General features: G+C 40.5%; 1 long non-coding RNA gene across 14 annotated transcripts in view; it reads left to right on the top strand.

The window, feature by feature from the left end:
* LOC148647685 (uncharacterized) overlaps positions 1-27,740 on the top strand; it is a 663,201-nt gene that overhangs the window by 475,806 nt on the left and 159,655 nt on the right. The gene's annotated exons all lie outside the window — the stretch shown is intronic.

Raw genomic sequence — 27,740 nt, 5'->3', positions numbered from 1 at the left:
GGGGGCTCAGGCGGGCGCCCTTGCCGCATTAGGTCGGCCCCTCACCATCGGGGACTCGAAGCTGGGACTCCCGCGTCACTCTGCAGCGACCCAGCCCCGTGAGCTAAAGAGAGATCTCTCCACAGCCCAGTAGCTGTAGTCCTGCTATCACAGGGAAGGGCGGTGACGTCACCTGCTCTGGTACGCCGGCTCTTACACAGTGCCTGTCGGCCATAAGCGTTACAGTACGGAAATTCTCTAAATGAACGGTAAAAGATTCCAAACTGAATAAAAAATACTTTTAAAATAAATATCTGGATGTGCGATTATAGTGAATTTAGTGGATGAATTAAAATTAAAAATTTTGGATTCAAACAGAATCCAGAATAAAAATACCGATCTGTCTCCAAGATACACAGACGTGACGCCATATATAAACATACAGTACTTTAAATCGTAAAAAATAACAAGCTAAACGTGTTTGTGTCCTTTCTCCTAATCACCCCATGATGTACTTGAGTTTTACAAGGTCCGAGGTCTCGTTTATCTCTGAACTGAACCTTTCTGCCAACACGGCAGTGTTTTTAAAACTAGCCTTTCACTTGCGTTCTTAAATCACCCTTTAACATCAGTATTATAGAGTCTCCATTAATTTGAGTCGTCTCCTGATACCCCCGCAAAACAAACCGGGAATGTGCTGTACAGCTGTACTGATACAGTATAGGTGCAAGGATTACACGTGTACAGAACCGTACAGATGCAGCCATTCAAAGTGCGCGGTAAAGACACCGCAGTACAGATACCGCAGGTAAGATGACACGCGATACCGCGGTGCGTGATTGGTTGACCGACAGGGGCACTCGTGGTCCGTTGGTCTGTCGTAGAAAGACTTACTGTACTGTAAACGTCTTTACTGTGCCCGTTGTAGATATTGAATTTTACCACTGAAGGGAAATCTTAGTAGCTGAGCATAAAAAGAATAGGAGCATACTGTAACGCGTGTGAAGGCCATAAACGATATTAATTTTGGAACGTAAACATACAGTATATGGCTGGTCTTGGTACTTTAAAGAAAAAAATACGCACCAGTATTCCATTTCTCCCTAAACATTGTAAGCTTCGAAGTCTTTAACTAACGTGATACCGGAGTCAACAAGCATACTTTTAGAATTTGATTAAAAGGGAATATAATATGGAATCGCGTATCTCAATAATTTAATAACGGTATGATTATATCCGTGTACTGCGGCAGAGCTATGTAGGGCTGTTTCGCCTGCCTGATCATGTGAGCTCTCTTGTAGCCTACTGGTCTAGGTGTGTGACCACCAGCTGGTAGGTTGGGTGTTCGAATCCAGCTGGTACTGGACTTTTCATTTTTATTTATTTATTTTTTAATCGCGTAACATAAACATATTACCGTATGCAAACTGTACTGTATACAGTATGTATATGTATATTTAATGTCTTAACTGTGCCCGTTTAATTGAATTTAAAAAACATATTTAACACGAACATTAAGCTGCTTACATCTTCCGCCTGAGAACAGTCACCCGTTGCTACCCAACGCAGAATGGTGATTGGCTGACACCATCTGACACCCCTCTGATTGGAGAAAAAAGACGTGCTGGTGTGCTATACCAGGAAGAGGATTCTTTCCATTCAAAACGTGTATTTTAAAAGTTTAAGAAGTAAAAACCTTACAGCGTACACAGATTTCTAAACTGATCAGGATCGTTATCTTTGTCTCATGCATAATAATGTTCACCGCTCTGTCCAGCAAATTAATAATAAACTTTATTTTATATAGCTTTTTAAACGAATAAGTAATTAGATTGCTCATAAACCTAATCACTTGCTTTTTCTTTTTATTTAGGCTCAGATTTCAACTATAGATCGTATTATTAATAACCATAATAACAACCAACCAACAAAAACAACGATATAAACATAATACCAACCAAAAACATAGATAACAACCACAATACAAAATCAAATAATCAAACCATTTTACACTCGCAAAGTCATCCAATTATCATTATCCCGCCCCTTATGCAAAACCAAACCTTCCTCCCATCCCAGTTTATCCTGTTTATCATAAACAAAATCCACCTCAATTTTCAACATAAAGCATTACACAAAATCAATACCTCAACACTCCATACTCAACAACGATAATTCACAAACAGCCAGAACATGTAACTACACATTCCCAAACAGACCTACTTTCCATAGCCCCGCCCCTTATGCAAAACCAACATCCCTCCCCTGTTCTCTCTCTCCCCTGGCGGTTGTAATTGTTTTTATTTTCAAATAAATTTTAGCAAAGTCATGTATTTTAAAAATCTTAAGATTTTTCTATTTATGTCTTTATTTAGTGGTTTCATTAGTGACAAAGGCTAAACTTTCTTGGAAAAATGTCTTTTATGTAAACCATGTTTGCTATTAATTCATTCAGGGCTAAAATATGTTCATTGTCTTCTAATGAAAGAAGGGTTCCTTTCGCCGTAGTCGAGAGCCTAGCCTTTAACTAGTAAGTACTGTATTTACTGGGTTTTTGAGGGGGGGGGGGGGGTGTCTTTCGCTGGAAATCTCGCCTCCTACTTTGAAAATACCCGTGAAACCGGTTCAATTCGTCACAGCCAGCACTCCTGCAGAGAGTTGGGTTGTACTTGCAGTGTATACAGTACACGCGTTATGCTCTTCGTTAATGTCTGTGAAGTTTTATTTAATCTCTGAGCCATACTGATTCTTCTGGAAGCACACCAGTATTCCACTTTCTCCCTAAACATTTTTAGGATCAGAGTCTTACATGTGGTTATTTCGAAAACGTTTGTACGTGCTCCTTCTTAACATGTTACTGTTTACCGTTACTGACCATATTAAGTTTAAGTGCCTGTGGGCACTTTTCCTGTCCGTGGTGGGTGGACCGTCTTTCATTAGAAGGTTAGTCTGTTCTACTCTGAGAATGTAGGGGGGGGGGGTGGGTAGTGCCCGCGGTCATTTAATTAGTATTAAAATCTTAGTTATCTTTCTAGTTCACAGGTTTGCATGCATAATTTAATTTTGAAAGCCACTGAGACATCAGGTACTACTGTTGTATTTATGAAAAAGAAACAAAACAAAAAACATACTAACAACTGTGCCATCCTACTCCTTAGTTAATACATTTTATTATTCATAAACAGTTAACATTGTTAGCAAAATATTTTGAATTATATTTAACCCTATTTTTTCTTTAGTTTTGTATTTAACTTATTATATGATAGTCAGACTTAATGTATATTAATGTATATTTGAACAATGAAAATATATTTTTACAAGATTTTACATTAAGCACTTAAAATTAATATGGTTAATAATAGTAAACTGTAACATGCTGTAACAAGATCGGTTAAACTTCAAAGAAAATCCTTTCAGAGAAAATGTTTCAGGTGTGAAGAACAAACCTGTTCCCACACACCCTGCCCCCACTACCATTAGAATATACACAAACATTTTAGCGTTTCATTCTGAGCAGAAGACCCTCACACCTGAAGAGTGCTGGCTGTGACGAATTAAACCGGTTTTACAGGTTTCAATCACAGATTGGGACTCAGTAAAGTAACACACAGCGCCAGTGGATTTGATAATACTGTACCTAACCAAAATCCGCAATATGGAAACAGAACCTGTGTAATTGTTGATAGATGATGTACTCGTAACATTTTTTCAAGACGAACTACAACATTTAAAAAATGACTTGTATGTACTTGATATCTCTAATCAATCCACGGGTCCCAGCACAAAACGAAAGTAAAACGCATACCGTTTCGCGCTTCTTATTAGTTGCTCAAAAGTAATTTGACCGTATGAAATGCATAATATAAACCTAGAAACATATACGTGAGCAGTACTTAAGCACTGTAGTATCGGTGTTAAGACATACCTCTCAAATACTGTAAATCAAGTTAAAAATATCTCAAGAACGATTCTGGTCGTAATGAAACCATGTTTCGTGTATGTTTTCTTTTTCATCTTGAAATAACTCATTTCTAAATACCTTTTTCACTGTTAACATCTTGTAGCAACTTTGCGACAAAATATACACTCTGACAGTTCATCCTGCTACCAACATTAAATAAAACAAATCTTAAGATTTCTATATTTATGTCTTTATTTAGTGGTTTCATTCGAAGCTTACAATGTTTAGGGAGAAATTGAATACTGGTGCGTATTTTTTTCTTTAAAGTACCGAGACCAGCCATATACTGTATGTTTATGTTAAGATTTCCCTTCAGTGGTAAAATTAGATATGAATATTCAATACTTAAACGGGCACAGTTAAGACATTAAATATACATATACATATTGTATACAGTACAGTTTGCATACGGTAATATGTTTATGTTACGCGATTAAAAAATAAATAAATAAAACTGGAAGGTCCAGCACCACCATTATGTTTATATGGTTGTTTTTGTTGGTTGGTTGTTATTATGGTTATTAATAATACGATCTATAGTTGAAATCTGAGCCTAAATAAAAAGAAAAAGCAAGTGATTAGGTTTATGAGCAATCTAATTTCTTATTCGTTTAAAACGCTATATAAAATAAAGTTTATTATTAATTTGCTGGACAGAGCGGTGAACATTATTATGCATAAGACAAAGATAACGATCCTGATCAGTTTAGAAATCTGTGTACGCTGTAAGGTTTTTACTTCTTAAACTTTTAAAATACACGTTTTGAATGGAAAGAAATCCTCTTCCTGGTATAGCACACCAGCACGTCTTTTTTCTCCAATCAGAGGGGTGTCAGATAGTGTCAGCCAATCACCATTCTGCGTTGGGTAGCAACGGGTGACTGTTCTCAGGCGGAAGATGTAAGCAGCTTAATGTTCGTGTTAAATATTTTTTTTAAATTCAATTAAACGGGCACAGTTAAGACATTAAATATACATATACATACTGTATACAGTACAGTTTGCATACGGTAATATGTTTATGTTACGCGATTAAAAAATAAATAAATAAAAATGAAAAGTCCAGTACCAGCTGGATTCGAACACCCAACCTACCAGCTGGTGGTCACACACCTAGACCAGTAGGCTACAAGAGAGCTCACATGATCAGGCAGGCGAAACAGCCCTACATAGCTCTGCCGCAGTACACGGATATAATCATACCGTTATTAAATTATTGAGATATGCGATTCCATATTATATTCCCTTTTAATCAAATTCTAAAAGTATGCTTGTTGACTCCGGTTTCACGTTAGTTAAAGACTTCGAAGCTTACAATGTTTAGGGAGAAATGGAATACCGGTGTGTATTTTTCCTTGTGATATTTTAAGCTCTAGTTGAATGATAGGTGTCGCATTTTAAATCATTTTCGTAGCTAGAAATTATGAAACGCCCTGTTAAAAGCAAGGAAGTTTTTATGCCCCGTTGAAGTAAAACAAAATGCCTGACAAAGTATGGCTTGGACAGATTCCAAGTGCTTGTACAAATGTGCTAAAGAAATTATACTTTGAGTATACAGCTTGTCCAAAGTCATCCATTATTAATACTATTAGTAATATCTTCAGTAAAGGCTTTGATGCATAAATATTTCTGATAAAGGTAGGTTGTGTACTTTTGTCCAACTGAGCAATCTTGCTTTCATAAAATATACCAACATTTGAATGACTGATGATTAACATGCTGTAATACACAGTTCAAAATTAAAGGCTCAAATGCTGTACATGAGAGGTTAAGCTCCCCCTGGCGGTTTTACAAGGCGACGCCGGATAGTTAGTCACGTGACACACGTGAAATGCGTGATACCGCGTGATGCCGTGACACGCCCACCGGGGTATGCCGCGACATACCTCACCCATTTTGAATGGCTGCATCTGTAGAACAGTTGAGTTGTGGGAGGATGGAACAAGGTATCCAGCCATGTTGTCATTATCTACATATTCTAAGGAATTTGTGTACATATAGTAAGGCTCAGGACGGCATCATTCTATGACAAATTAACAAAATTGATTTTACCCTGTTGAGTGACTCAAACTTGGTCCCATTTTGCAGTAACTAAAATATTTCTGGTCGCAATGCCACCAGTTTTTTTGCACAGCCTTTTAGTTACTGAATGTGAAGATCTTAAAAAAACGAATGACAACAAAACAAGTATCAGAATTTTGGTTCTCCTTAGTCAACTGTTCTGTAGAAAGCAGTAGAGATATTCGCTTTTGACAGAAAAAAGGGGGAAATGTTGTGGTATTGTGTTTGGCACCTCTTACTGTATTTCTGTTGTGTAATTTCCTGTTCTAACTGAATGACACAAAAATATCACTTGTGATACGGTAATTATGGCAACATTTCCTTTCACATTTTCTTTGGATTACAAAATCAGAAAAACAGTGGATGCCCACTTCTTGTTCATTCTACTATTTGCCTATTTGTAAAATTATATTCTCTCATCTTATATCTCTGCCTTTTGTTTCTGCAGAAGACCCTAGATGGGGAAAATGATCCCATTGACATAAGTATCTGCTGTTAATTAGATGTTTTAAAACAAGATAATGTGGTGCAGCGCAGGGAGTGTCTGGTGGGGGGGCGGAGCCCTGGATTAAGGGAGACGCGTTGCCGTGGAAACCACACCTGACGGGAGTAAGTGAATGAACGGCAGGTGTAGAAGTGGTTAAAACGAGCCTGAATAGCTCTTAGGAGGGGGGCAGCAGGATCTTAGTCTTGCTATGGTCGCAGTGGTGAGAGAACAAGTGCGGAGGCTCTGCCTTGAGAGCTGGGCTGAAGTATGACTGTAGCGCCTGTGAGACGCTGCTAGTCGGGGTGATGTTAGAAGGGCGCGCCGCCGTGTACGGTATGAGTGAGCAAAGACTTGATTAGCTGCTGTAGTGAGGAGCTGGAGAAGAACGACAATTCTGGAGGGGACTGGGAGAGGAAAAGTCTGCGAGGAAAAGAGTGAAAACGTCAGTCTGACACAAGAAATGGAGCTTTGAGATCGTCTAAAGTTTTAAAGGGACAGCGTCCTGCTAGGGTGTGAGAGCAGGACTGTAGATGTGGGTTAGTGTGTGTGTGGACCAGAGTGGGTTGTGTGATAGAGGGACCCTCAGCCTGGCAGTACATTGGTGTCGGGGAAGCAAGTGGGGTCTATCTAGCTGCACCCTCTGGGAGCTCGTGCCCAACCACCACTGCACTATGTGAGGTGCGCTGGCAGCTGTGAGTTCACAACCTAAGGGCATGAGAGTGAGGCGCCAGACTGTGTGTGTGTGTGTGTGTGTGTGTGTGTGTGTGTGTGTGTGTGTGTGTTAGAGAGGGACAGTGTGTTGGGTCTCGGCACGGTGTGTGGTGCCGAAGAGACTCGGTGATGTAGGTAGTGTGTGTTTGTGTAACCCAACCTAATGGCGTTAGGAAGAGGACGTCAGGGCTGGAGGTGGACCTGGGAGTCTGAGGCACTGGTTGAGTGTGAAACAGTGATTTAAAGGAGCAGGAGGCTCCATGTTGGGGTCTGGGAGCAAGAGGTTCCTACCAATGAGGAGAATGGGGTGAACTTGGTGAACTTGAGTCTCCGAAGGTACAGGGCCCAGAAGTAACGGATTGTGGAGTCATGTATCCTGTTACCCCGATGAGGAGGTCAGTGTGATCACTGCTTTCGGAGGAGAGTGTGTGTAAGATAAAGGGGTGTGACAAGGGAGAGTGGGAGCCTGTCAACACCCAATGTGGTATCAATGTCCCCTGTGGCACCTCAATGCTCTGTTATGCAGAGAACAGATCAACAGGGTTTTTTAGGTTCTTTTATTTTGGGGATATTCGTTTACTATTAATATAATTATTATATTAATGTTAACTTAAAAGCAGTTGAGCCCCCCTTGCCTTCCATTATCTTGGGATATGGGAATATTTTATGGAAACACTTTTTGCAACATACAGATGCAGCCATTCAAAGTGCGCGGTACAGACACCGCAGTACAGATACCGCAGGTATGATGACACGGGATACCGCGGTGCGTGATTGGTTGACCGACAGGGGCACTCGTGGTCCGTTGGTCTGTCGTAGAAAGACTTACTGTAAACGTCTTTACTGTGCCCTTTGTAGATATTGAATTTTACCACTGAAGGGAAATCTTAGTAGCTGAGCATAAAATAGGAGCATACTGTAACGCGTGTGAAGGCCATAAACGATATTAATTTTGGAACGTAAACATACAGTATATGGCTGGTCTTGGTACTTTAAAGAAAAAAATACACACCAGTATTCCATTTCTCCCTAAACATTGTAAGCTTCGAAGTCTTTAACTAACGTGATACCGGAGTCAACAAGCATACTTTTAGAATTTGATTAAAAGGGAATATAATATGGAATCGCGTATCTAAAGAATTTAATAACGGTATGATTATATCCGTGTACTGCGGCAGGACTGTGTAGGGCTGTTTCGCCTACCTGATCATGCGAGCTGTCTTGTAGCCTACTGGTCTAGGTGCGTGACTACCAACTGGCAGGTTGTGTGTTCGAATTTAATTGAATTAAAAAAAAATTATTTAACACGAACATTAAGCTGTTTACATCTTCCGCCTGAGAACAGTCACCCGTTGCTACCCAACGCAGAATGGTGATTGGCTGACACTATCTGACACCCCTCTGATTGGAGAAAAAAGACGTGCTGGTGTGCTATACACACTACCAGGAAGAGGATTTCTTTCTATTCAAAACGTGTATTTTAAAAGTTTAAGAAGTAAAAACCTTACAGCGTACACAGATTTCTAAACTGATCAGGATCGTTATCTTTGTCTTATGCATAATAATGTTCACCGCTCTGTCCAGCAAATTAATAATAAACTTTATTTTATATAGCGTTTTAAACGAATAAGTAATTAGATTGCTCATAAACCTAATCACTTGCTTTTTCTTTTTATTTAGGCTCAGATTTCAACTATAGATCGTATTATTAATGACCATAATAACAACCAACCAACAAAAACAACCATATAAACATAATGGTGGTGCTGGACCTTCCAGTTTTATTTATTTTTTAATCGCGTAACATAAACATATTACCGTATGCAAACTGTACTGTATACAATATGTATATGTATATTTAATGTCTTAACTGTGCCCGTTTAAGTATTGAATATTCATATCTAATTTTACCACTGAAGGGAAATCTTAACATAAACATACAGTATATGGCTGGTCTCGGTACTTTAAAGAAAAAAATACACACCGGTATTCCATTTCTCCCTAAACATTGTAAGCTTCGAAGTCTTTAACTAACGTGATACCGGAGTCAACAAGCATACTTTTAGAATTTGATTAAAAGGGAATATAATATGGAATCGCGTATCTCAAGAAATTAATAACGATATAATTATATTCATGTTGCAAAAGAACTGCAACGGACATAAAAACTCCCTTGCATGGTTTCATTACGACCAGAATCGGTCTTGAGATATTTTTAACTTGATTTACAGTATTTGAGAGGTATGTCTTAACACCGATACTACAGTGCTTAAGTACTGCTCACGTATATGTTTCTAGGTTTATATTATGCATTTCATACGGTCAAATTACTTTTGAGCAATAAGAAGCGCGAAACGGTATGCGTTTTACTTTCGTTTTGTGCTGGGACCCGTGGATTGATTAGAGATATCAAGTACATACAAGTCATTTTTTAAATGTTGTAGTTCGTCCTGAAAAAATGTTACGAGTACATCATCTATCAACAATTACACAGGTTCTGTTTCCATATTGCGGATTTTGGTTACGTAATATTATTTTCTAGATTTCACGTTGTGAATATGATGGGATGTCTGATGGGATGTTTCTAAAAATCCATCCTCTGTAAAACGTCTTCTCTAGTTGTCCTGCATATGTATTCGCTAATGAAGCTGTGTGTTCTGAGCCTAGATCTCTACATTTCTGTATGAACCAGCTTAGAGGGCTAAAGACAGCTTGTGTTTAAATTGAGTGTAAGGCAATTTATGCTTCTAAAGTCATGGTCAGCATTTATCTTTGTACTGTGCTGTAAACTTGTTCTGTGCCAAGTCACATTATTTTATAGCGTTTTTAAAGTGTTATCAAATACGGTGTTACTGTAGTTTACTGAGTCCCATGTCACATGGTCTGTGATTGAAACCTGTAAAACCTGTTTAATTCGTCACAGCCAGCACTCTTCAGGTGTGAGGGTCTTCTGCTCAGAATGAAACGCTAAAATGTTTGTGTATATTCTAATGGTAGTGGGGGCGGGGTGTGTGGGAACAGGTTTGGTTGAAACATTTTCTCTGAAAGCATTTTCTTCGCAGTTTAACCGATCTTGTTACAGCATGTTACAGTTTACTATTGTAACGCTTACGGCCGACAAGCACTGTGTGTAAGAGCCGGCGTACCAGAGCGGGTGACGTCACCGCCCTTCCCTGTGATAGCAGGACCACAGCTACTGGGCTGTGGAGAGATCTCTCTTTGGCTCACGGGGCTAGGTCGCTGCAGAGAGATGCGGAAGTCCCGGGTTCGAGCCTCCAGTCGGGATGGGGCCGACCAGATGCGGCAAGGGCGCCCGCCTGAGCCCCCGTTGCGTTACATTGGTGTCAGAAGCGGGGCGGGATAGCCCTTCGCCGGGGATGGCGATTTAAGCGGGGGAGAGTGTAACGCTTACGGCCGACAAGCACTGTGTGTAAGAGCCGGTGTACCAGAGCGGGTGACGTCACCGCCCTTCCCTGTGATAGCAGGACCACAGCTACTGGGCTGTGGAGAGATCTCTCTTTGGCTCACGGGGCTAGGTCGCTGCAGAGAGACGCGGAAGTCCCGGGTTCGAGCCCCGGACGGTGCAGGGGCCGACCAGATGCGGCAAGGGCGCCCGCCTGAGCCCCCGTTGCGTTACATTGGTGTCAGAAGCGGGGCGGGATAGCCCTTCGCCGGGGACGGCGATTTAAGCGGGGGAGAGTGTAACGCTTACGGCCGACAAGCACTGTGTGTAAGAGCCGGCGTACCAGAGCGGGTGACGTCACCGCCCTTCCCTGTGATAGCAGGACCACAGCTACTGGGCTGTGGAGAGATCTCTCTTTGGCTCACGGGGCTAGGTCGCTGCAGAGAGACGCGGAAGTCCCGGGTTCGAGCCTCCAGTCGGGATGGGGCCGACCAGATGCGGCAAGGGCGCCCGCCTGAGCCCCCGTTGCGTTACACTATTATTAACCATATTAATTTTAAGTGCTTAATGTAAAATCTTGTAAAAATATATTTTCATTGTTCAAATATACATTAAGTCTGACTATCATATAAGTTAAATACAAAACTAAAGAAAAAATAGGGTTAAATATAATTCAAAATATTTTGCTAACAATGTTAACTGTTTATGAATAATAAAATGTATTAACTAAGGAGTAGGATGGCACAGTTGTTAGTATGTTTTTTGTTTTTTTTAACCCAATCTCCGGGAAACCATTAGTACGATGGTGAATCGGAGATTCTCAACCCTTGCTGCGTACGACTGGAAAATAATTCGTGATCGGATCAACGAAATGCTTCGTAGGAGGAGGCTGTCTTTTCCTCTTGTCTAACAGTCTGTCCACAAACAAAACATTCCTGTTAGACAAGAGGAATTGAAAAAAAAACAATGTTGTCAATGAAAACCGGTGTGTGTGTGTCTCTCCCTGCTGGATGTCCCTCTCACAAACTGCTGAATGAATAAAATAATTTTATTGAAAACGAGTTTGCGATTGTCTGGTCTTTAAATTCTGGAGATACGCGATTCCATATTATATTCCCTTTTAATCAAATTCTAAAAGTATGCTTGTTGACTCCGGTATCGCGTTAGTTAAAGACTTCGATGCTTAAAATGTTTAGGGAGAAATGGAATACTGGTGTGTATGTTTTCTTTAAAGTACCGAGACCAGCCATATACTGTATGTTTAAGTTCCAAAATTAATATCGTTTATGGGCTTCACACGCGTTGCAGTATGCTCAGGCACTAAGTAAAAGGAGATGCTTCGTATTGCTTGACTAATTTTAAAAAGTTATAAATATAAAAATTGCAGGCGCTGCTCTGGTGCGTCAGCTCCTACACAGTGCCTGTCTGCCGTAAGCGTTACAATATACATACAGTACCCAACACTGCTTGTACCCATCTGTCATGCAAATAAAACACCTTGAATTGAATTGAATTGAGGGGAGAAGGGGGGGATACTAAAGCCAATACTGGCTCAATGGGCTTTGACGTGCTAATGCTTTGGTTTAACGGTCCGGGTGTGGCAGGCTTCCAATGTCAACTCGACTCGATTAGAAGACAATGAACGTATTTTAGCCCTAAATGAATTAATAGCAAACATGGTTTACATAAAATACATTTTTCCAAGAAAGTTTATAATAATACGATCTATAGTTGAAATCTGAGCCTACTTTAAAAATAAAGGAAAAGCATTTTCAGAGAGCAATCACGCTGTGTTTATGTAGAAAAAGTGATTAGGTTTATGAGCAATCTAATTACCTATTCGCTTAAAACGCTATATAAAATAAAGTTTATTTAGAGATGAATGATCAGTGTCGCAGTTTAAATAATGTGAGTCAGGAAACTAACACAGCGCCACCGGATTTAATAACGCAATAAAAACGCAATAAAATAATGTGACACAGTACAGCACAGTACAACAATACTGACCATGACTTTAGAAGCATAAATTACCTTACACTCAATTTAAACACAAGCTGTCTTTCTGTATGAACCTCTAAGCTGGTTCATACAGAAAATGTAGAAATGCATTAGCCTGATCATGATTAAAAAACACATAATTAAACACGCGTTTGCGATTTAAATCAGAACACGATTTAAATCAATATAAATGTTTATATTGTAACGCATACTGTCCAGCCTCCATTTCTCTATAAAAATTTACTGTTGCACACACACACACAATAGAAGCAGGAACCGCTGTCAGAAGGGAGATATGTTCAAAATATCGCAAATATCGATCATGTTGCGATATTTTGAAATATAAAAGTCAATTGATTGTCCATAATATCGCTTACCTATTTTTTCAAAGAAATGTTTGTTAAAAGAAAAGTCCAGCACCAGCTGGATTTGAACACACAACCTGCCAGTTGTTAGTCACGCACCTAGACCAGTAGGCTACAAGACAGCTCACATGAACAGGCAGGCGAAACAGCCCTACATAGCTCTGCCGCAGTACACGGATATAATCATACCGTTATTAAATTCTTTAGATACGCGATTCCATATTATATTCCCTTTTATTCAAATTCTAAAAGTATGCTTGTTGACTCCGGTATCACGTTAGTTAAAGACTTCGAAGCTTACAATGTTTAGGGAGAAATGGAATACCGGTGTGTATTTTTCCTTGTGATATTTTAAGCTCTAGTTGAATGATAGGTGTCGCATTTTAAATCATTCTCGTAGCTAGAAATTATGAAACGCCCTGTTAAAAGCAAGGAAGTTTTTATGCCCCGTTGAAGTAAAACAAAATGCCTGACAAAGTATGGCTTGGACAGATTCCAAGTGCTTGTACAAATGTGCTAAAGAAATTATACTTTGAGTATACAGCTTGTCCAAAGTCATCCATTATTAATACTATTAGTAATATCTTCAGTAAAGGCTTTGATGCATAAATATTTCTGATAAAGGTAGGTTGTGTACTTTTGTCCAACTGAGCAATCTTGCTTTCATAAAATATACCAACATTTTAATGACTGATGATTAACATGCTGTAATACACAGTTCAAAATTAAAGGCTCAAATGCTGTACATGAGAGGTTAAGCTCCCCCTGGCGGTTTTACAAGGCGACGCCGGATAGTTAGTCACGTGACACACGTGAAACGCGTGATACCGCGTGATACTGTGACACGCCCACCGGGGTATGCCGCGAAATACCTCACCCAATTTGAATGGCTGCATCTGTAGGGTGCAGATGGTTACCTAAGATAGCCTATAAAAGGCACCATCTGTCAGAAGAGATGTAAAAGAGCAAAACTCTCTATGGTCATTAGAAATCCCAGGGTGATTCTCGAAAAGAGTAGGGGTGTTACCATGGTGTCCTGACCAGATTTAGTCCTTATCGATCAAGGCCTCCTAGTAATAGCCATCTATGAATTGGCTTAATCACTCTGTTCTTATCCCCACTGAGGTGTGTGGGGAGTGTACTGGCGCACTATGGGTACGGTTGCATCATTCATGTGGATGCTGCACATTGGTGGTGGAGGGGATCTCCATTACCTGTAAAGCATTGGGAATGGAGTGTCCAGAAAAGTGCTATATAAGTGTAAAGAATGTTTTATTATAAATGGCTTGTATTCCTTTTTACATAAAGGTATTTTACATTACTGTAATTCTACTTTACAGAGTAATAGGACACAATTACTCCCACGAGATGGTCATACCATACCAGATCCACCACCATTTATTTGATGCATTAAACACATATGCTGTTTCTGTGATGTACCTGCAATACAGGCGCCGTCTATTTGATTACATGTGTAAGAGCTCTCATTTGCTTTAAATTCCACATAATAAAGTACTGATTTTAAGATGTCCTTTGTAGCAGAAAGATATTGGTAATTAGTATTAAGATTAATATAATACAACTCTTGTCAATTGTGCTTTAGTTGTTTCAAAATATGAATCCTTTTTTGTGGGGTTTTTCTATTATTTTGTCCACACCATATATCTAGTGGTCCGGGGACCACTGACACCAAGTCACAGAGGCGGTGGACCACCTACAGTATGCTTATGTCCGTTTCTTCCCCTGTAAAAATCATCACCCATAAAAGTACTAAAAATAACCAATATTGAATTCAATTTTATGAAAAGTACTAATATTTTTTACAAACAAAGCTGTATATTTTGCAAATGTCTTTATTAAAAAGTTAATGTGAAGAATAGAGCTGCTTTTGTTGAGCAATCGGAGAAGTGATATCTGGATGCAAGCTGGACAACTTTAGACTCTTGTCTGGAAGCAGATTAAGACACATCAAGCACACCTTCTGCTTCCTTGCACATCAGAGTTATCAAGCTGTTGGAATAAGAATTCCAGCACTGCTGGTACGGTTCACAAATTACCTCACTCGCATTTTCACTTCTATTCTGCATCTTACTCGCATTTGTGTTGTCACTATCATTGCTATTTTTGCGTTTCAGAGTCCCAGATTTGAGCCAGTGCTCCATCATAAAGGTTCTGCTTCTTTAAATGACACGTTCAAATTTTATAACTTTCAAACTCAAAGTAAGACATTATCATAATAATTAATAATTGCTTATTCTTATATAGTTCTTTTCTTCAAGCTCCACCCAAAGCGCTTTACAGGTAATGTAACCACCTGCATCCACCTTATAAGAGAAATTCAGGCTCTTAGAGCAGAAAGTGCCTTTTATTCCCAGCACACCAGGAAAGACACCGGCGCACAAATACAGCGTCACCTGGCTATAACACACTCAGGTTACTTGGGGTACAGGTACTATAAGGTTGCTAAGTGGGTATAAAAGGGTGTAAACGGGGATAACTATTTCCACAACTCAACAGCCCACAACAATGTGCAACCGCTCCAGATGGTCAACCCGCGCTGGCCAGTAGCCCTCAGTCCCCCCTTGGGCTCCTCTTCCCATCCTGCCCCTCGCCGCGCACATCTGCCGGGCGCTCTTCGCCCACAACGCCTGGCGAGGGCGCCACGATATTCAAAGGTTTTTTTTTGCCTTTTTTTATTAAACGTATAGAATTTACAAATATAACTACAAACTACAAATAGAGGATCAGAAACAGGTACAAGAGGAAAAAACACAACAGAAAAAAAATTTAACCGCCAGAGGTAATGAAGTAAATTATGTGATAATATTGTATTTTTTACATATATCATGTTTTCCTTGCTTTATTATTTCTCAATTATTTATAGAATTTAACATGCATGCGAATTATAGAATTAAATTATAGAATTTAACACGTTTCATGCATGCGTTTCCTGTATAAAATAAAAATCAGCACTCACTTTTTTACAAAACAAAAAAAAACATTTTTCTTTTTACAACATATTGAGTACCTCTGGCATTCATGAAAAAGACATACACAAAAGCAGATAACTAACTCTAAGATTGTCTAAATTATTGAGTTTTTCAAGAACCAGAACTACTGTATAACAGTCCTTAATACACAACTACAACATTCCAAACTAACACTAAATAAACACTAGTATATACTGCTCCAACAAATGTAATCAAACATAATCATTAACTGAGCAGTCACTGTGAGCGAATCTCCTTCCTGTCCACAGAGGCCCTCACTCCCACAAAGCAGGCTCTCCTCCCCTCTCTTCTGGCAGCTTCAGCCTGGGGCCACAGCTGGTTCCTGGTGCTCCTGTCCGCGGCAGACAGGTCCTCTGCAAACATCAGTTTGTTCTCATTCAAATACTCATTCCCTCTCGCCGCTCGCCACAGCGTTTCCCTTGCCATTCTCTTGGTGAACTGTATTTTAATCGATCTGGGGTGCACAGACATGTTCGCTCTCCCGAGCCTGTGAACAGTGTCAATGGCCGATATCACGTCCTCCTGGTCCGGCAGGGTCCTTTTACAGATACCCTTCACTGTTACAACAATGTCCTCATCACGTTCCTCCTTAACTCCAAGTCATTTTAAATTCCATCGTCGACGGTATCTGTCTGCATCGTTCGCTTTCAATTCAAGTTCTTTTATTTGTTTTTCTTGTTCAGTATTCACTCGTTTAAGATCTTTTACTTCACTTTTTAAGTCCTCAGCCTCTTTAAACACACAGACCATGGACTTTTTAAGACCTTCAATTCCAACTGTATTAAATCGAATCATTTTCTTCAGCTCACCCGTGTTCTGTGCCATCATGTTGAAGAAGTTGGTCTGGAGCTCCTCAAGCGTCAGCTCGCCCCCCGGGTTTTCACAGGTGTGCTGGGCAGGGACTCAGGCTCTTCCTCCGGCAGCTGAGTCTCACTCGGGCTGGGAGCGCTCGGGTACGAGTGCATCTCCAGTACTCTTTCCACGTCTCCTCCAGCTGCTTCACTTTTTTCTTTAGTTGCCATCAATCGAAGACCCAGCACTCGCTTTTCTTTTCCCAGTGCTACTCATATCGAAATTCTTAAACCTCCCCAAATATTTTTTTTCAATTATAACCGAAGTTTAAACAACTAGTGTTAAGTCCTTATTTTTCTGTAGTCAAAAAAAGCAAAGAAATAACATTCAGGTCATGTAAAACTAAAAAAAACTCCTCAGCCTCTCGCTTAGTGTTTATTCAAAAGTAAGACCCAAACGGTACGAACAATAGTAAGTGCACTCTTGCATATCAAAACATAAACTGTATAACCACGCAATCATGACAACTAGTGATGCGCGGGTTGACTCGGGTTCCCCCCAAAAAATATTTTAGATCGGGTTGGGCAGGTGCAGGTAAAAAAAGCCGACCCGTGCATCACTAACGACAACAGACTGCTGCAGGGTGGCAAGGACACCGTCGCCAAACTGACTGTCTCGTTTTCAGCGTGTAACATTTCATTCATGGTGCATGAAACTAAAACACTGAAGCCACGGGCGTGGATGGGGAGACTGTAGAGGTGAGGTGGTCCGCCATAACTCATGCTTCATTCAAACACCAAGGCAACAGAAGGGTACAGCCAAGGAGAAAGAATGGAAAATCTGCCCTTTCGGCAGACCCTCAAGCCAGCTAAGCCTACGACTAGACTGGTGCTCGCCCCATTACTGACACACACAGTCCTCTTAACTCCTGGTGAAACTCCGATACCTAGAACCAACACAAGTCCCTCCTCCCACTTTTTACAGCTTGCAGTTCTTAACAGTGCTCCTAGGGGGAGCCCCTTCATAGCGGACACTACAATATTCCTCTTCTCACTCAAACTTAAACAGCGCAGACTTGTTTTAAGAAAAATTATTAGGTCAGCCCGCAGACCACCAGTGGTCCGAGGAGCGCGGGCCAGGTGGTCCACACTTTGAGAACCACTGCTCTAAAGCACACTAAATAGTGATGTAGAGCTGCAGTATATGAGCAAATAATAGAACTAACAGAACTAATAGAACTTTAATGTCTTTCTCTGTCTTTTGAAATTTGAAGTCTGAACACCGCAGAAGGTTTAAAGAGGTGGAATTAGATTCCAGCTGCCCCAGAAATTGATTTAAACTCTTGCATTGATTTGCACATGACATTCAATTTAATAATAATGGCAATATGTTTGGGAAGTTTAATTCTAGGAGAGGTGATTATGGATTGCATTACTTCATTACTTACTTACTATCCCAGGAGATGAAATTAGATATTTAATCTCATTATGAGCAACTGCAGACTCCTCCATGAGCCGTCAGATGGGAACAGATATAAATACTACACAGAGGGAAAGCTGAGCTCTGAGGAACATCACAGCACTAATGCCTTGCCTGAATACATCACAAGAGACTGAGTTTCAGAATTCAGATGTTCATAATATTGACCGACTCATCAACAGACTCAATACATATAACATCATTGATCAAGTCTACTGTATATCACTGAGCACTATGATCCAAAATGTACTTATTGCATCACCTCACACCTCATGATGACCCTGGAAATTGTTAGCTATTTTGTGTTGCATTGGATACGACCAGAAACACAGATGTACTGTTAAACACCTTCTCCAATCCTCCTTCTTACAAGTTTTTAATGTCCGACACCTCACATCTCTTGGTGGTGATGACTTAGTGCAACAAAGAGAACTCCAAGTTAAAACCACAGAGAGAAAAGCGCTATATAAGTGTGAGGGAATGTTATAATTTTATGAAAACTGACAAACTGCTTATCTTTTAGTTTTCTAACTGCTTATAACATTGGCAAGTGGGAATATACGAGGGGGGCATCTATAGGTCAGTGGAAAAGTACAGCTCATGTCTTAAATATAGTAAAAAGGGAAGTAGAATGTCTTGTTTTGCAAATGTAAGCAATAACTTAAGTCTCAATAACTAGTTGTTTTCCGTTATCCAAGCTTGACTAAGAACTAATGGTTCGTTTTAGCGATTAGGTAATCTATGTTAGAGCTAGGAAGTTTGTCTGTTACTCTGTATAAAAAGCGCTGAGGAACATCTTTCGGGGAGACTAGTTTTTACAAGCTGATCTCCTGTATGCATACGAATAAACAGCTCTTCTTTCACCAACACCCGGACAAGTGTCTACAAGTGTTAGCAATTATTATTATTATTGACTGCTATTTAACAGCCAAGCATTCAAGAGACCGAAATGTTCCCCTTTAGATCCCCTATCCCAGTCTATTAATGTTGGAAATGAAGTCTCGTTTGCAGTGTCACTTAAATGCTTTGATGCCAACTCCATGTGGGATTTAACATGGGTTTGACACTCAGCCATACAGGCCAGCTTTGTGGAGTGACTGGGATATTGTTTACTTATGGACATTTTCTCACTTCTCAGCCACTGGCCTCCCTAACCAGTTTCTTCTTTTCAGCTGGTCAGATTGGAAGGACTGGTATGTCACATCTTCCTCTTCTTAATGACTACATGACTGTGCTCGATATTCAGTGCCTTTAATTTTTTTAGAACCTTTGTTCTTATCTATGCATTTTAACAATTTTATCCCTTGTAATTTCTTGTTTTGAAAGCTTCTTGGTCTCCATGGGTCCATCAATTGTAGCAAGCAAAATGTAGACTTAGACACAAACATGCGCGTGCACACACACACACACACACACACACACACACACACACACACACACACACACACACACACCAGGGCTAACTTTTCCAGAAGGCAATTAACATACCAGCATGTCTTTGGACATACTGGCAATGTGGGTCACAAATGGGAAATGCAAATAAATTCAGGGAGAGATCTAGGATTTGTGGTCAAGAGAACAAGCCAGAATCAAGCCAGCAAAATACAAAACAAGAGAGTTTTCAAAGCCCAGAGAGTATAGTACAAAGGAAGGGAATAAAGAGGTTGGGAATACAAATCTATATAGGAGCCCAGAGCAGAGTCTTATTAATGTCTAACAAGATAGAGGTTGGTGACTTAATAGTGACTGGGACATTGTTTATTCACAGATATTTGTCACATCTCAGCCATTGGCCAGTTTCCTCTTTGCCTGGCTGGTCAGATTTGGAGGACAGGTACTGTATGTCACAATTTCCACTTCTGAATGATCACCTTTGCAGTGTTCAAAAGAATATTCAGTGTCTTCAAAACTCTTTTGCACCTTTGTCCTGAATTATGCCTTTTGACATGGTAGGTTTGAAAGATCCATGGATTCTTTGGTTGACATTAACATTGAAATTCTCCACCTAAACCAGGGACTTTACAGAAAGAGGTGTGCTGTATTTTGGAGTTATGTGAACACTATTATTGCAAACTGAGGTAATTCAACTGTCTGTGTGACTTGTCAACATAATTTTCTGAAAGTGTACTAATTTAGGATTGAAACTGCAAATTTATATTCTGTGCTTTGTGTTTCCAAGGTTTGTATAATTATTGATGAGACCCCAGTGTATCCTGTTAGCCCGGATCGTGGTCACCGGTGACCACGCCTGTCTCCCCAGATGCCACTTTGTTTTAAAAGATAAACGCAAGATAAACAACATTTTTTTCAAACCGCTCCACAAATGTTCTCACATGCATGTATTCTCCAATATCATAACAGCAAAACCATAAAGTTTGTTTCCACAGATATGACAGTATTATGCAGTAAACCAATAAATTAATGAACCAGCAGAATCCCAATAAAAACACCCTGCCACCCGGCCAGCACAGCATGTCAATATCATACATTTTTACCAACAAAACTGCAAAAGCAAAAACCAGCAGAAATATATATATGTCCCATGTTCTTACCTTGTTCTGAAGCATGATATATATCCAAAATAACCCAGACTAGCTTATCTCCAGACGTGCAGACTATTGAACATTATTGATTACGTAATAAATGTTTGAAGAACGACCTCTAGAAATAAGGCGATCTGATTGGTAAAAACCGCTGTCATTCATTGTATTTTCAGCCAGTCAGAGGCCTTAGGGGGTAAGACTTCCTCTAGAAGCTTCAGGCTGCATTCCGCCTGCCTTTAACCTGTAAATCATTGACTCAGAAAGGGTAATCAATCAGTTTTTTATCAGTTTCTTATCAGTGCTCCTTTTTTTCACACCAGAAGGCAACTCTGAGTTTTTTTTTCATTGCATAACAGCAGATAAAGGCTCTCTAGCAGTGTCTTAAGGTTTTTATAACAATTGCAATGGTTATTATTCTTATTTTCAATATTTTTATGATTTTTTATTAATTAATTTATTTATTTCATTCCAGGTCCAGTCTTCACAAAACATGATGTAGATTTTTTTCTAATTGATCAATTTGTCCCAGATTTTTATCCAAGCTAGTAGTCACATAGAACAAGGTTTTCAAATCATTTCCAGGCCCTTGACATGTTTGTCTGCTTAGTGGACAAATTTGACAAAGTGTCTTTTCTATGCCAATGGAAAGAGTCAACAAGTCAACAGCCAAAAATATCCCAGCTGTCTGCAATGATGACTTTCAGTTACATGTATCTTTCAGTCTGTTGCAGATAGATCCAGAGCAATCAGCTCCTTCCCCTGGCCCTAGAACTGCACCAGGAGAGGTGCTACTGTATGTTGTCAGTCAATGCAGAGACTGAGCTGTGCTCCCGTTCAGTGCACAATGACAGTCACAAGCAAGAGACGTTTCCAAGCAACCAGCAACTTTGTTATTTTCCACTTAGTGGAATATCACAGCAATATGAACAAACACCTAAAATGAACATTTCTGAAGGTTAGGATGTTTCACTCCAAACTGAATAGGATCTAACTGGGTCAAAAATGTCAAGTCAGGACATTCAGGAAGGATGCTATCAGTACTAAGATATTTAGACCCCAGTACAGTTGCCTGGGTTGGACAAGGCAGGTTAATTAAGAGACACTTTTCCCTTTCACCCTGAAGGTCTGAACTCTATACTTTACATTAAAAAAGATTAAAATGTACTATATGTCTGCATGGGGCAATAACACATCTAAATAAAACAGTAATACAGTACATATCAGCAACATCCACCATCCAGACTGTTGTTACATACTGTCCACAGGAGGTAGACAAAGACAACAACTGGTATTGCTTTGGGCTTTATTGATTAAAATAGATTCATCTGAGTGATATAGTTATTTAAAACAACTTATTAAAATAATAAGAGAAGAATTCTCAAAGCATATGGTGCAGTTTTGCACCTGTTACTTTCTCAAGACTCCTCAGCCCTGACACATCAACTCTGTATTATCCTCTGTGGCTCGAGGAAGGAGCTATTAGTGATGCTGGTAAACAGGGAATCTAATGTCTTAACACTAGTTACTTTTTACCTTTGTGTTGCTCCAGTGTCTGTTACGCATTCCACTCGCGCGTCTCTTCCTTCTTGCATTCCCACGCGCACACCCTGTAAAACAAGCTCACGCCGCAAGTAAACGCCAATCACCTTTCTCTCCCGTCTCTAGTTTAGTTCTCCTTTTTCCTCACTTCCCCCCCTCACTATTGCGGATTCTCTTCGAGCTCCCTAGTGCGCGTTTATCTCTTGCTTTTCGATCTCCTTGCCTGCTTCTCGTTTTCGGTTTCGCCTTGTGATTTGGATTGCTGCTTCCTCGGTTGTACTTCCGTGTTCTGACCTACTCGCCTGCTTCCTGGATTCGATTTCGCCTAGTGTTTTTGGATTGTTGCTTCCTCCTTGTCTCTCCGTGTTCAGACCTACTCACCTGCCTCCTGGTTTTCGTTTTTGCCTAGCGTATCTGCTTAGTGTCTTTCTCTTGTCTTGAGTCATGCATAGGATCCTATTGCCCTAGCAGCCCTAATCTTAGTGTCTCTCAACAAACACTTGTATTACACTGATATCAAATTACCTGCATTCATTTTTTATGGAAAACAGAGTAGTGCTACCTCTTGGTGCAATTCTGGGGTTAGAAGCATGAGCTGAGATTTCCCTGGTTCTCTCTGCCACAGAACAACACAGACTTGTATAACTGCAACATATCACTGCACAATACCGGGTTATTTTTGGCTGTTGACGGTTTTCATTTGCATAGAAAAGACACTTTGCATTGGCAGCACATGCTTCAGTGCTCTAGGAGTGTTTATAGCCCTGTGAGTTTAACACTTCATGACTGAGAGCTGCCCATTAAAGAAACAGAAGCCACAGCAACAATGACTTTCATCACCATCTTCATCTGGACACTCCTCATCACTGCTCAGGGTAGGAATGTAAAATTCAGCTACATATTTGCTTATTAGAAATTATGGATTGTTATAATTATGTTGGGGGGGGGGGAAAGTAAATACAAGAAAATACTTCTTACAGCTCCAAGAATTCTAATATTTTATTCATTTGTTTCTTGTTTTCAGATGCCAGTGGACAGGTTACTGTGACTCAGACTCCAGTGCAAGTTACTGCTCCAGGACAGGCAGTCACTGTGAGCTGTAAGACCAGTCCTGCAGTGTATAATGATGGCTCTGATGATTTTCTAGCCTGGTACCAACTTAAACCTGGAGAAGCACCTAAACTCCTGATCTATTGGGCAAATGGGTGACACTCTGGTGTTTCCACTCGTTTCAGTGGCAGTGGATCTAGGACTGATTTCACTCTGACCATCACAGGACTCCAGGCTCAAGACGCAGGCGATTACTGTCAGAGTGCCCACAACCTCAACAGTAAGTGGCTCTTCACACAGTGTTACACACCTGTACAAAAACCTCCCTCATCAGGACTGTACAGTGACTGCACTGTCACAGCTGGGACCCTCTACCTGTGCTGAGGGTTAATGCAATAACTACTAATATTATACCACTAAATTTTCAAATGTATAATGAAATGATTAAAAAGACAATACAGGGAAGATAATCAAAAGAAACTAAATTAATGTTGTGCCAGACTTATTTAGTACTTCTGGCTGCTGTTCAACAAAACTTTGATGGCTTTGAATCATTTCAAGAATGGGTAATAAAGTTAATTCCTCATCTTAAAGGAATTTCCCTCTAATCTCTTATTGCTTTGAACTTGGGTTTGAGTATTCAAAATCCTGAAAGGGACTTGTGGCATGAGCAGCATATGGTTTAATGCCTGTTTCAGGTTCCCTGTTCACTTCAAAGAGAATTTAGGTACCCACACTGGTCTTCCCTGCTTAGCAATAATAAACTATTGAATATTCTCAACATGGAGTACTGGAGTCACTGGGCAACACTGCTGTACAGCTCTATCTCTGGTATATTTTACTGCAAAGTGTCAGGACAGTAGGACTACCCTGAGAGACTTACAGTATGTGTTATCACAGGACACCAGAGTCACTGAACAACACTGCTGTAAAGCTCCGAGTATACCAAGTACATACAAATATAAATGAGAACATGGTTTTTGTTTATGATTTTTGTTGTAAATGATTCATTATTTGTACAGTTTAGACTAGACACTGTAAAAATCACAATTACTTGGTGTCAAATGTTTGATACAAAGTCTGAAATAAATCAGATTACATACTGTAGTTTGATCTGTTCCATGTGTAATTTGTAGTGCTACAGTATATCAATTTAAGAATGTGAACAAAAGACAAAATAATTAGGGTTTTATGCTATACATTTAATGCTATTTGTGTTTTAAGCAGAGCTTCTCCGGAGGCTGTGTCCTGTCTTTGCCTTCACCCTCAGCACCTGCAGGAGGTCCCAGCTTCTGCAATACAGTTGCTTTGCAGTTTTGATGAAGTAGTATGACTGTGTAATTTAGTGTAAACTCGGTCAGTAGTCAGTAGTCCCCTGCATCTTCAGACTGTGATGGTCAGAGTGAAATCACTCCCAGGTCCACTACCTCTTTAACACTCTGAGATCACAGGCTAACAGGTTGTTGCTCTCAGAGTCAGGACTTTAATACTTCTGTTGGGACCATGCTGAGTGTTATGAATGAGCAATGCAGCTCTGGTCTTGCAGTTCACAGCTACATTCTGTCCTGGTGCACTAGATTTCACAAACTTTTGAGTCACAGTAATCTGTCCAGGGGATTCTGAAAAGCCGTAAGTGGATGCTCTTATAAAAACATTTCAGAAAAACAGTTTCATGTCATGTTTTTGATTTAATGTCCTGCTTTTACAGAAAATATTTTAAGTCTTTAAACTGACCTCTAGACATAAAAATAATATTTTATATCTGCCTTGAGCATAGCTTATGTTATTGCCTTGAACAGCAGCTCTTACTCATGAAGTGTGAAAATCACATGGCTATAAGTACTTCCAGATCACTGGAGTGTGATTGGCTGATTAGGTGTTTGGGAGGATCGGAAGGTGCTCGTTTCCGATTGCTGGCAGCCGTGTTCATCTGTCGCTGGCGTTCGCCCTGGTTACCGCGGATGGTGACACTTCTATGTAGGAGTGTCTCTTCTATGTAAATTGTTTTCCTGAATACAGCAGCACTTGTAGGCAATCAGTGCTGTAAACACAAGCTTGGTGCTGCATGCTGTGGAACTTGGAGTGGAGTTTGGAGCTCTGGTGGCAATTTTATTTGTGTGCTCTAAAAATCCATTCATCCATTTTCTAAGCACTACATCAAATTAAGTATCACAGGGGAGCAGAAGTCTATACTGTCAAGCAACAGGCGAAGGCAGGATATATACAGGACATGACAGCAATCCATTACAGGACAGACACACAGACAAAAACATACAGTACTTACACCTAAGACCAGTTTTCCCAGAAGGCAGTTAACCTAGCTGTAATGGCACAGAGCTCAGACTGAAGTTGGACCCTATGCGGTAACTGCACAGATAATAAGCAGGGAGTTGATGAATATAAGAGAAAGCTTAGCCAATGACGAACATAGCCAATACGTCAGATCTGAAATCAATGTCGTTGGAAAGCGCAGGTCCAATAGCCGGGAGAGACTGGTAGTCTGGTAGCAAGGGAAATGCAGGAAGGAGCTCCAAAGGGATTCCCAATACTGAGCACCGTGATGAAGGTGAGGAGCCCTGAGGTATACTGGGAACGGGGAGGTGTAGTGGCGAGCGAGGAGTGTGATTGGCTGATTAGGCATTTGGGAGGATCGGAAGGTGCTCGTTTCTGATTGCTGGCAGCCGTGTTCATCTGTCGCCGGCGTTCGCCCTGGGTACCGCGGATGGTGACGCGAGCAGTATGTGGTTGGACTGTGGGAGTGAAAGGTAGCAAGCAGACCAAAAGCCATGTAAACATGGGGAGAGCATAGTTCAACTCCATACAGACAGGACTGCGTGTCTGGAATTGAACCCACAGCCCCACGATGAGAGATGTGCCAACCACTGGGCCACCAACCCCAAACTTGTTTTTTACAAACTTTAGTTTTTCACCCTTGCCTCACAAGGAGTTGTTGTGATCGTGGAAGTCTTGTCTTCTTTGGATTGTTATTTCCTATCTCTACAAGACTTAAACGTCCTACTTGAAATCCATACCTGGGCTGGGCATGTCCGCGGTCCGACTCTGTGCTGGAAGTGTCCTGGTGGTGGGAGAGTGGAGATTTGCCTGGTGTTGTTGTGGAAAGGTCTCCAACAAAGGTAGCTTTGGGGCGGAGCGGTGGCTCTGTGGCTAAGGATCTGCGCCTGTGACTGGAAGGTTGCCGGTTCAAATCCCGCGGCCGGCAGAGGAATCCTACTCTGTTGGGCCCCTGAGCAAGGCCCTTAACCCTAACTGCTCCAGGGGCGCCGTACAATGGCTGACCCTGCGCTCTGACCCCAAGCTTCTCTCCCTGTCTGTGTGTCTGTGTCTCCATGGAGAAAAGCTGGGGTATGCGAAAAGACAAATTCCTAATGCAAGAAATTGTATAGGGCTAATAAAGAAACAAAAAAACAAAAACAAAAAGAAAAGCTTCTAGTGCAGAAGGAAAAGCACAGGATCTGCCCCCCACTCTGTTCCTGTGATTGCCCCGCTGAGTTGCTGCCTGGATCGTCGTCCCCCAGAGATCTCTCATTTGCCTCCCAGCCGGAGCAAGATCGCCACAAGATTGATTCCCCTTATGCAATAAATAGAATATTAATATTGTCACAAATGGGGGGGTTACGAAATTAATGAAAATCGGAATTGACTGAGCACTTTAGTCAATAAGTAAATTAACTATTCATAACCCCCAAATTGTAAGTAATTTCTAGCAATATACCTGAGCGGCTGGTATAATTAGAGGCACGTGAACTCTTTATTCTGTGGCGCAGGTTTGTAGAGAGGAGTAACAATCCAGACATTTGGTTAAACATTTATTAAGAACAAGACACAAGCTACACTACACACAACAAAACATACAACACAACCTACTCAATGTACAGTATTTACAAAACAAGGTGTGTCCGAGGCCTAACATTCTGAAAACCTCAGACCGCTACTTAGCATTAAGCTGTAGCTGTTTGTCAAACTTAACTTTTGTTTTAAAGTTTTTTCTGTTCCACTTGCATAAATGTTACCAAAAACAGATGTTTAAAGCATTTTAAATAAAAAAAAAAACATGTGGTGGAATATACTGTGTTTGAGTGATTTACAGGTTAACTTTTGTACAGATGAGAAAATACATCTTAACAGCATTTTACTTTAGTGGCGTTAGCTCTATTGCACACACAACAAGGGACAGACAGCAAAACCTTAAGAAGACCAGGTCCATTTTCAAGGACCCTAGTCATCCCAGTCACAAACTGTTTTCCCTCCTACCGTCCGGTAAACGGTACCGAAGCATTCGGTCTAAGTCCAACAGACTACGGAACAGCTTCTACCTACAATAAGACTGCTAAACAGCCAAC

This window comes from Lepisosteus platostomus, chromosome 15 (assembly GCF_059453375.1).
Source record: "Lepisosteus platostomus isolate fLepPlt1 chromosome 15, fLepPlt1.hap1, whole genome shotgun sequence".
Lineage (NCBI taxonomy): Eukaryota > Metazoa > Chordata > Actinopteri > Semionotiformes > Lepisosteidae > Lepisosteus > Lepisosteus platostomus.
Note: the sequence above shows the minus strand (reverse complement) of the source record. Positions and strands in the feature narration are given on the sequence as shown.